The sequence below is a fragment of the Rana temporaria genome, chromosome 6 (assembly GCF_905171775.1).
Source record: "Rana temporaria chromosome 6, aRanTem1.1, whole genome shotgun sequence".
NCBI classification, from domain to species: domain Eukaryota; kingdom Metazoa; phylum Chordata; class Amphibia; order Anura; family Ranidae; genus Rana; species Rana temporaria.
The window spans coordinates 15,197,379-15,209,784 of NC_053494.1; positions in this window are offsets into that span (position 1 = coordinate 15,197,379).

Sequence of the window (12,406 nt, forward strand, 5' to 3'; positions counted from 1 at the left end):
ATGGCAAGTTTTATAGGTCCTAAGGGACCAGCTTTGGTAAGATGATCCCAGTTTCAATATGGTAACATTTTATTTGACCTTTACATGGAGTTAAAGAACTATAGACGTGTGTGTGTGTTTTTTTTTTTTTTTTTTTGCTGTCTGTGTCCTATTGTGGAGATATCCTTTCACTTCCTGTCCAATACCCAAACAGGAAGTGAGAGGAAACCCTGTAAATTAAGGGAATTCATTGGGAAACCCCAGGTCACTACCATTGGAAGATTTCCTCTTTTGTGGGGACAACCCAATTTTTTTTTCACTTTTAATGATGGTAAACAGGACAAATGGAGGGTGAATCTCCTCAACTGACAGGTGTTACCGTGTTTCCCCGAAAATAAGACCGGGTATTATATTAATTCTGGCTACAAAAAACACACTAGGGCTTATTTTCAGGGGATGTCTTATTTATTTATGGTATGTACAAAAAAGTTTCTCCCCCTGTCAGCTCTGGAGTCAGCATTGTGAAATTCTGTAATCCCAAAAATAAACCTTTGTTTAAAGACCTTATAAAATGATGTAATCCGTTCTGTAAAAAGATAATATCATGTGCAGTGTGTCTCCTTGTGTAACATTATTGTGGAAAATACCTTACTTACAGTGCTGCTTGCCGCTCACGTGAGCCGCTGGAGCTCTTCTTCCCTACTCCAAATACTGCAGAGGGAGGGGCCAAGATCCCCAATGACGTCAGCCCCACTCTGAATACTGCAGGGGGAGGGGCTTGATAAAGTTTTATTGACATCAGCCGGGAGGAGAGGAGAAGAGCTCCGGCGGGTCACGTGAGCGCCCAGCAGTGCTGTAAATAAGGTATTTTCCACAATAAAGTTACAAAAGGGAGACACACTGCACATTATATAATCTTTTTACAGAACGGATTACATGTTTTTACAAGGACTTTAACTAGGGCTTATTTTTGGGGTAGGGCTTATATTGCAGCCATCTCAGAAACTCACGCTAGGTCTTGTTTTCGGGGTAGGGCTTATTTTCTGAGAAACAGGGTATAATCCATCTCTTCTCTATCCAAAACTAAAGTTTTGCCTTTAGTTATAATATAAGTGTAGCAGTACTCCCGAAGGAGCTTCTGGTTTATTTTGGGCGGAATTTTACCTCTATTTCTCCGCCGTCTAGGGTATCAAATGAGAGCTGAAACAAAGTCAATGTCCACACGTTGCATTCCTTTTTCTCTGCTTTATTTACCGAACGTAGTAAAAGAACAAACGGACGATTTTAAAACTTTTTTTTGCATTGATACATGTCCCCTGGGGGCAGGACCCAGGTCCCCAAACACTTTTTAGGACAATAACTTGCATATTAGCCTTTAAAATGAGTACTTTAGATTTCTCCCATAGACTTTAACAGGGTGTTCCGCGGCTTTTCGAATTTGCGGCGAACACCTCAAATTGTTCGTTGTTTGCCGAACAGGCAAACAGGCAATGTTTGAGTCGAACATGAGTTCGACTCAAACTCGAAGCTCATCCCTACTCTCCAGTACTCATTGCTATCAAAACAGGAAAAACACTCTCTCTCTCTCTCGGTGGCACGGAGGATGCGCCGGAAGTCGTGTAGATAGCTAAGCCACCTGGCTCCTCTTCTTCTGAGTGCCCCCCACAGCAAGCCGCTTGCTATGAGGGCAGTTATGCATGCTTCCTCCTAGACACGTGCACTGCCAAAATTCTTTCAGTTATTTTTTTTTTTTTTTTGGAAATCCAAATTTTCACATTTTAGAACATTTAAAAATTTTCGGAAAATTGGGAAAATCAAAAATCTGAATTTCCTAATTAGATTTTTATAACTTTTCAAATTTCAGAAAATTCGAATTGACATATTTCTGAATTCCATAAATTCGGAACTAAACGAATTGCAGATGTCTACTTGCTCCCATCCCAAAGAATGAGGCTCAGCCCCACCCCTGCTCCCCCCTCACCGGCTGTCTCCTGGGATCTCCATCTTTGGCACTGAGGGTAGTGAGATACCCGGAGCATCGTGCCCGCTCCCTCTTCACTGGCTGTCTCTCAGCCAATAATGAGGCAGAGACCCAGGAGAGCAGCTGCTCTTGTGCACATCGCTGGATTACGATCAAGCTCAGGTAAGTGTTGCGGAGGGGGGGGGCTGTGGGGGGAGCTGCATACTGAAGGTTTTTTACCCTCATGCATGAAGGTAAAAACTTTGGAACCCCTATAAAGTGTACAACCAAGGCCTCATTCACTTAAACTACTGAGCACCTCACTAAGGTGCAAGAGGGCCACATGTGAACCCCAACATTGGTTTCACATGCCTGCTCTAGACCTATAAAAGGAAGGGAACCTTTGCCATGTGAATGTAACAATAGATGCCATTCAGCTTGGCTCATGTACTTGGGCTAATGCTAGCTTGGGGAGCAGGCAGAATTTTTATTTTATTTTTTTAATCTGAACATGTATGCTGGTGATGGCTGCGTGCCACTTCCCAGGGTGGGCTTCCTTGGTGACAACAGTGGATCATTCTGTGTAATGTGTGCTAAAATGATGACCTGGAGCAGGGATCCTCAAACTATGGCCCTCCAGCTGTTGCGGAACTACACATCCCATGAGGCATTGCAAAACTCTGAGATTCACAGACATGACTAGGCATGATGGGAATTGTAGTTCCTGAACAGCTGGAGGGCCATAGTTTGAAGACCCCTGACCTGGAGTCTCCGTCACCAGCCCTTGTGACAAGGTAACAATGCAGGAACACAATCTGAAGACGTAGGCTAGCCATACATCATACAATTTTCTTCTATAGATTTACCAAAACCATATAATAGAAGGTCAAATCTAAACGTTTTCAATTTTTATGCAATCAGACAGGCCCCTCTACTACACAGTTGAAGGTAAATCTAAAGGAAAATGAATAAGAAAATTGTATGGTGTAAGGCCAACTGAAAGCATTGTCGCCTTATAACTAAAAGAGCCTAAACGAGGATCTTCATGGTGGGATGACCAGGTTTTGATGGAAGCTGTAGATTATAATTTAAAGCAGAACACAAGATTGAAAACTGATTTTATATCTATCTGAAACTTCTTCTTTTTTTTTTCTTGCAGCATAATGTAGGAAACCCTCCAGGACTGACCCCCCCCCCCCCCCCCCCCCCCCATTTTGAAGAGAAGAGGCAGATTTTTTTTTACAAAAATTACATTTACAATGCAATATTTTAGAGTACAGTGTTTTTTAATGTTAATTTTTATGCAAGTGTCTTTAAAGGTGTGTGTGTGTGATATGAAGAACTGTTTTTTTTATTGGGTGTTTTGTTTGCACAAAGTTTTAATAAAGAATAAATGTGTTTATCTTAACAGTCTGGAACTTTTTGTTTTTGCACTTTTAACCCCTTCAAACCTTAACCACTTCAGCCCCGGACCATTTTGCAGCTAAAGGACCAGACCCCCTTTTGCGATTCGGCACTGCGTCCCTTTTCCTGACAATTTTTTTTCTCATAAATAGAGCTTTCTTTTGGTGGTATTTGATCACCTCTGCGTTTTTTTTTGTTGCGCTATAGATAAAAATAGAGCAATTTAAAAAAAAAAGCAATATTTTTTACTTTTTGCTATAATAAATATCCTCAAAAAAGATATAAAAAAACATTTTCGTCGGATGTTCGTTAACTTTATTATGAGGGGCTCCCACCATCCCCGTGCTGTGCTGACTTCCTGAGTTTGCTTATTCATCATAACGAAGCGGGATGACCACACCCCCTGAGCTACTTCTGAGAAAGAGATACCCAATGCATCCAACCTGCTGCCTTTCCAACCTTGACCTGTGGTAACAGCGACACCCAACGTCAAGGGGAAACTTGTGCAACCCAGCCGAACTGAAACAGAACCAATTAATTTAGCATAATCCTTCCGAGCCAAACTACTACTCAGACAACTATAATTTAACACATAGCGCCCACTCAATGGGAGCAGGGCGCTACACACTCCCCCCACCGCAAAAAGACAATGTCCTCATCGTCAAGAACATTTTGGACTCTCACTCCTGAGAGTCAGTACCTGAGCTCTAAAAACTTGGACGGGAAGGCAAAATTTAAGATAATACAAAAGAATATGAATTTAACATGCACACAATAACATCACATCAATATAATTCCTATCTCTCTATCTAACCCACCCATTCTCCGGTGGCTTGACAGAAGATCCAAAGATTCCTGAAAAAAAACAAAAAAAACAAAGACACACAAAAACAGACATAGGCAACAATATAACACCTTCCTGTACCGGAAGAAGCAGAGCCTCACTTACGAGAAAATTAGCTTCTCTTTCTCTTTTTTTTTTTATTCCCACCACCTAGTGGCAGAAATGCAACATGTGCTTAACTGTTGTATCACTCTAGGAGGCAATGTGTCTCCACTTGTAGCACTGCTGTCACTAGGAAGTCCAGGTGGACAAAGTCCTTATTTTTAAGTGCTGAACCCGGGTAGGGGAACTTGACTCTGACGTCTTCCAGCAACCTAGCACTAACTAGCTATATACCCCAGAGTCCTTCCCGAAAAGAGAAAAATCTTCCTCTCCTGGCAAAGTAGAAAAAAGAAAAAAAAAACTCTGTCACCGTAACTTATTACCAGTAAAACCGGGGGGCTGGTAAAGCCAGGCTTTTCCCTTGTTTGTCCAGAGTGGTGATAAAGTATACCACATTGTCTTTTCCTGGTTGGCAAATGACCACTTTGTCTGCATGAATATGCCTGCCATAGCTCCAGTGTAGCAGGCATCCCTTGAAACGATCATCCATGACACAGGAATGGCCTATTTTCCGGAACGGTTTAGGTACTGAAAGATAGTCCCAAACAGCCTCGTTGTACAACTGCTCCCTGTGAAACTCAATCTCGACATCATCGCTGTTTGCCCATAACAGTTCTTGTGACAAAGTTTCAAATAAATCGTCATCCCCGGAGATGTCTGATAAAAATTCTATCTCCGAATCTCTTAATTCCTCTGCTGGTAAATAGTTATACACAGTCCCAGACATATCCCCCTTGGCACTCTCACCTGTTTCTGTTGTGGACCTCTCAGAGATCTGACTTTTCTTCGGGTCCGGTTCGGGAAGTCCTTGGTGTAGGCCTTGACCACGGCCACAGGAGGCCTTCACGTATCCCACCTTCTTTTGGGCAGGTACCACAAAAACAGGCGCAGTGAAGGTAGCTACGGTTGAAGTAACAGCAGTGGTGGTGTCCGCTGGTGACCTGCTCACAACAGTAACAGCAACACCCCCCTCGGGATTACTCACAGCAGCAGATGCAGAAGGCATGGGCCTGGCGATTTGGTTGAAGGCAGCAGCTTCTTCTGTTACGCTGCTTATGGCCCAGTCCACTTTGTAGGCACGAGGCAGCATGGTGGGTTGCTCCACTGCAAACAGGTACTCCCCGCAACATAGGCATCGAACAAATGGATGGGGATGCATGACCAATCCTTCGCACCTGTTGCACAGCATACCCAGCGCCTCCACATCACCAATCGTATAGAGCACAAACCGCCCGTGCGGTTTTCAGCCGAATGCCAGTGTCCATCAGCACGGTCCCCGGCATCATGGTACTTGTAGCGATACCCACAGGAAACATCCTGGGCCCAATAGTAGACTATAGCGATAGCACTGAAGACATGGCGGGGTTCAGATTCTTCTGAGTGCTGGACACACATGTGACGTCTCACGCGGCAAATATGTGGGAACTCCTCCCACTTGCTCCCTTTAGCACATAGCTCCCAGGCTTTTATTTTCCTGGCTCCGCCCACACTGCTAAGAGTGACCGCAAAGTTCTCCCTCCCTCTGTGATAAAGGTCCCAGAGGAACAGTTTGTTTTGAGTTGCGAAAGGTAACAACAAATCCCGGACGAGCCCCCACGTGTAGCACTACCCCCAAAGGAGCTGCTGGTTTAGATTTAGGCCTGCCGTTACCTTACTTTTCCATACGCTCGTTTCAGGGGTTCTCCTTGAACAGTTGTCCATAAGAATGTCTGCACCAAACACAAAGTCTCTTTCAAGGGATTTATTCAAACAAAGTTCTCCAACAGAGGGGGTAGAGGGATAGGAAAAGACTCAGGTACTTTTGCTTTGCGGATCACGGGTACAACTTAGCTCCAGAGGATTAACTCAGCTCCACACTGGATTTCAGCAACCACCAGATAGGCCTACTCTCACCGTCCTAGCAGCTGGTGCGAAGCTTATCAAAGTCTCTGCCACAGACTTAATAAGTGTTGTCAGGCCGTCCGACGATCTTCTGCCACAAGATCATGCAACCAACTGCACACTTGGTATAGTTCCAACAAAAGTTACACAACTCACGGTGCCAAAAATCTTTCACCCGGAGCGGCAACACAGTGAGACAAATCCGCCAGGGTACGTCCATCAAGTGAATCCCACTGGTTCAGCTTCCTTCCGTAGATAAGGTAGCAAAGGACAATCCCTGGATTAGTCAGCACCAGAAACTCCTGGGCCTACTAGCAGTTGCGAGGCCTCGGGCCAGCCGACCCCAAGGCTACAAAACAGCTCACACATCCCTGAGGCCAGGAGGGCCCTCAGGTCAGGATCGGGAGACGAACCCTGCCAAACGGCATCTGTCCCTTAAGTACTTAAGTACCCCTCCCCAGAATGCACAGCAGGTTGACCATGCCCCCTGAGCTACTTCTGAGAAAGAGATACCAAATGCATCCAGCCTGCTGCCTTTTCAACCTTGACCTGTGGTAACAGCGACACCCGCCGTCAAGGGGAAACTTGTGCAACCCAGCCGAACTGAAACAGAACCAATCAATTTAGCATAATCCTTCCGAGCCAAACTACTGTTCAGACAACTATAATTTAACACATAGCGCCCACTCAATGAGAGCAGGGCGCTACAATAATAAAAAAATCTACTGACACAGTCCACTGCCCTACTGACATCAATCTCTGCCCACATAACACAGTCTACTGCTCTACTGATACCATCCACTGCTCTACTGACACCGTACACTGCCCTACTGACACCAATCTCTGCCCAACTGACACTGTCCACTGCTCTACTGACACCATCCTCTGCTCTACTGACAAGTCCACTGCCCTACTGACACCAATCTCTGCCCACATGACACTGTACACTGCTCTACTGACACCATCCACTGCATGCTCAGAACCAATGCTAAAGATCAGACGATAATAGCAGAAGTTGCCCAAAGGGTGGCGGTAAAGAGCTGAAAAACCACGTGATTTGGTGAAAGTTGGCTGAAATTGTCCTGCCGTGTGTATGCAGAACAAGTTCACAGCCAACGCCCATTCGGAGCAAAATCCATGAAAAAGTCTGATGGTGGGCAACAGATCTGTTTGAGCCCTGGTTCACATTGATGCTACTTTGAAATCGCGCTACTTCACTTGAAGTAGCGAGATTTCAAAGTCGCCAGGTCAGCGAGATTTCACCTGCTACCTGATAGACATCTGTGAGGCTTCATACACAGATGTCCATTGAAATCGCACCTGAAATCAGCAAAAGTAGTACAGGAACTACTTTTGCAAAACGGTGCGGCACCGCAAAGTCATTGTCGCACCGATTGGAACAGTGCCATTGCCTGTAATAAGCTGCTCAAATCGCACGACAAATCGCTTCAAAGTGAAACTAGGCTTAAACAATAGCACAGCGGTCATCAACTCCTGTCCTCAGGGCCCACTAACAGGCCAGGTTTTATGTATTACCTTGGGGGAGATGCAGACTAGAATACTGCAATCACTGAGCAGCAAATTATATCACCTGTGGTGTATTTCAGTTATCTTGCAAACCTGGCCTGTTAGGACAGGTTTGATGACCACTGCAGTAGCACATGGTGATACCAGCTGGGATGGATAATGGGATATATAAGACACCAGAGGTCAGGGCAATGTACTGACACTTTTCACTGAAGGAGTTGCTACAGACCACCATAGGGAAAAAAAAATAATAATAATGAAGACCCTGCTAATGCTTGCTGCTCTTTGCTGTGTGTGTGCGGCTTTACCTGTTCTGGTGAGTAAAACACTCATTTATATCTTTATTAGCTGCAATGGCAATGTTGTTTTTGTATGGATAGTAGCAAAAAAATAAATAAAAGCCTAATCTACATGTCCAGGTTTTAGTAGTATGGAACTGAAATCTCTATAACTAGTTTTAACCACTTCAATACCGGGCATTTTCACCCCCTTCCTGCCCAGCCCAATTTTCAGCTTTCAGTGCTGTTACACTTTGAATGACAATTGCGCGTTCATGCAACACTGGACATATGAAATTTAGATGATTTCTTCAATTCCCCCCCCCCCAAGTGTTGTAATATGGTTACATTTAATGAAGGTACAACATTTAGCTACTCACATGGTTGCTTAACCACTTAAGCCCTGGACCAAAATGCAGCTAAAGTACCAGGCCCCTTTTTGCGATTTGGCACTGCGTCGCTTTAACTGACAATTACGCGGTTGTGTGACGTGGCTCCCAAACAAAATTGGCGTCCTTTTTTTTTTCCCCTCACATAGAGCTTTCTTTTGGTGTTATTTGATCACCTCTGCGGTTTTTATTTTTTGCGCTATTAACAAAAATAGAGCGACAATTTTGAAAAAAAAACAATATTTTTTACCATTTGCTATAATAAATATCCCCAAAAATATATAAAAAAACTTTTTTCTTTCCTCAGTTTAGGCCGATACGTATTCTTCTACCTATTTTAGTTAAAAAAAAATCTCAATAAGCGTTTACCGGTTGGTTTGCGCAAAATTTATAGCGTTTACAAAATAGGGGATAGTTTTATTGCATTTTTATAATTTTTTTTGTTTTTACTACTAATGGTGGCGATCAATTTTTTTTTTTTTTTTTCGTGACTGCGACATTTCGAACAATTTTGACACATTTTTGGGACCATTGTCATTTTCACAGCAAAAAATGCATTTAAAACGCATTGTTTACTGTGGAAATGACAGTTGCAGTTTGGTTAACCACAGGGGGTGCTGTAGGGGTTATGTGTAACCTGAAGTGTGTTTATAACTGTAGGGGGGTGTGGCTGTAGGTGTGACGTCATCGATTGTGTCCCCCTAATAAAAGGGATCACACGATCGATGACGCCGCCACAGTGAAGAACGGGGAAGCTGTATTTACATACAGCTCTCCCCGTTCAGCTCCGGGGACCGATCGCGGGACTCCAGCGGCGATCAGGTCACGGAGCTTCGGACCGAGTCACGGGAGCGCGCCCACGGCTGGGCTTAAAGGGCAACGTACATATACGTTGATGTGCCCAGTCGTGCCATTCTGCCGACGTATATCGTCGTGCAGCGGTCCTTAAGTGGTTAAAAGGGGCACATCCTAAGTATGAAGGCATCCGGGGTAAATCTGTCCACATTGACTGTCCTCCTCACCGCTGTCAGTCTGCAATCGTGACTGGGAAGACTACCCTGCAGTAGAGTGATCTGAAAGGATGGTTTACGCAGACAGCTTTACCCCGGATGCCTGCATACTTATGTAGTGCCTGGTTACTTCTAAGAACCGGTGCTAATTTAAATTTAGAGGAGGTCAGAGAGTTGGTTAGCTCTGACCAGTCTAATTTGTTTAAAATTGGGGTGCACGTGCCACGCTGTGTTCCTGGACCACGTTGGTCCGTAACATTTGAGCTGTGGCTGGGCTCCAGTGATTGACTGGGTCCCCAATCCTGAGAAGATCCCAAGCGAGATTGTTTTCTCAAACAATAGGTACTGGAAATTAACCACGGCCCCCACAACCCCCCCACACACCCTCCAAATCGCATCAAATAGTGGGCGTGGTCAGTCAAATTTCACAAACAGTAGGAGGGGCATTAAATACCAGGATTGCATTGCAGAGTTCAGGAGGGTTACACACAGAGTGCAGAGCTGTCACTTGTAAACACAAAAACCGGACTTCTGTGTTTACAAGTGATTGTGGTGAGCAGGCACCAAAGGGTCTGAGCCAGAGGTGGAAATTGGTTCTGCCCCCCCCCCCCCCCCCCCGGGGGAAAAAATCCTTGGTTGTGTCAACATGAAGGGCAAGCATGATCATTCGGTAAGTTATATTGAGGCAACTTGTATTAAATTTGAAAAACAAAAATGCAGAAAGGTAACCAATCAGGTTATATCTTTGTGTAATCCGTACTAGATAAATTGCTATGTAAGATGTTGCATAATGACTACACTGTTGTTAATGGTATGTAAGATGTTGCATAATGACTACCCTGTTGTTAATGGTATGTAAGATGTTGCATAATGACTATCCTTTTGTTAATGGTATGTAAGATGTTGCATAATGACTACCCTTTTGTTAATGGTATGTAAGATGTTGCATAATGACTACACTTTTGTTAATGGTATGTAAGATGTTGCATAATGACTACCCTGTTGTTAATGGTATGTAAGATGTTGCATAATGACTACCCTGTTGTTAATGGTATGTAAGATGTTGCATAATGACTATCCTTTTGTTAATGGTATGTAAGATGTTGCATAATGACTACCCTTTTGTTAATGGTATGTAAGATGTTGCATAATGACTACACTTTTGTTAATGGTATGTAAGATGTTGCATAATGACTACCCTGTTGTTAATGGTATGTAAGATGTTGCATAATGACTACCCTGTTGTTAATGGTATGTAAGATGTTGCATAATGACTATCCTTTTGTTAATGGTATGTAAGATGTTGCATAATGACTACCCTTTTGTTAATGGTATGTAAGATGTTGCATAATGACTACACTTTTGTTAATGGTATGTAAGATGTTGCATAATGACTACCCTGTTGTTAATGGTATGTAAGATGTTGCATAATGACTACCCTTTTGTTAATGGAATTGTATGTTTATTTCATCAGAACTTACAAAGCGAGGCGGAGGAGCTGGAGGAGGAGGATGAGACACAATGTAAGACCTGGGGGGGGGGGGGCTGGTTAAAGTTCTGTATAAACCTGAGCTGGAGGTCGTACTTGACTGGTAAATAGTCTGTCACAGACCAGAATCCCTTCTGTAGCCTGATTGTATGTTACCCATCTTCGGATTCTTCCAAGCGATCTACAGATTTGCAAATCCAAAATTAATTTTCCTCTATTGGGGTTTCGCAAAATAAATGCAACCATTCAGAGGGTATGTTTAGTGCAGTGTTGTAGTTTTTGAATGTATTGCTTTATTCATATATGAAAATGTTTTGAGTATAGCCTCACATAGAATAATATAGTTATAGTTGGTGAGTTTGAAAAGACACAAGTCATCCAGTTCAACCATGAAAAAGAGAAATCATCGTACAATCCCATATACCCAATTCTATGCCCACAGTTTATCCAGAGGAAGGTGAAAAAAAAATTCTTTCCTGATCCCCCCCCCCCCCCCCAAGAGGCAATCGGATTTCCCCCAGATCAACTTTACCTATATGTCATTACTGTAGAGTCATATTGTGTACATTTAGGAAAGAATCCAGGCCTTTCTTAACCACTTAAGACCCGGACCATTATGCAGGTAAAGGACCTGGCCAGTTTTTGCAATTTGGCACTGCATCGCTTTAACTGACATTTGCGCAGCCGTGCCACGTGGCTCCCAAACAAAATTGTGTTTTTTTTTTTTCACAAATAGAGCTTTCTCTTCGTGGTATTTGATCACCTCTGCGGTTTTTATTTTTTGCACTATAAACAAAAAAGACAATTTAAAAAAAATAATATCTTTATCAGTTTAGGCTAATATGTATTCTACATATTTTTGGTAAAAAAAAGTGCATATTGATTGGTTTGTGCAAAAATGTTAGAGCATCTACAAAATAGGGGATAGTTTTATGGCATTTTTATAAAAAAAAATTTTTTACTAGTAATGGCAGTGCTTAACGATTTTTTTTTTTGCGGGACTGCGACATTGCGGTGGACAGGTCAGACACTTTGATACTTTTTTTGGGACCAGTGACAATTTTTACAAAAAAAGCAATATTATTTTTGGAGTCCGGTGACTTGTCGGTATGGTTCCTCTATTGAGATGGTGCAATCCTTGCCAATGGAAATCTCTGAACCTCGGCCGGCATCAAGGCTCATTCCTTAACATCCCCATGGATTGGAGGATGTTAAAAAAAAAAAAAGAGCAAGCAAAGCGACTGGCCGCTTACCTCAAATTCCACGTCACCCTGGAGGTTCGGTGATTTCCGTCAGCAAGGATTGCTCCTGTGCAGTCCTTACAGGAACCATCTCGATAGCCGGAACCATATCATAAGATCACCGGCTGTCCAGAAAGTTTTTCCTTCATTTTGCATCATTCCATGCACTGCCAGCACCCGTGGCTTTGGATCAGGTGAGGAGACTTTCTGATTAGTATCCTAGGGCGGTGATTTTTTTTTTTAACAGACTATCAGTGTCACTGCCACACAGAACGGGGAAGGTAGGTATATCGTCGGTAGGG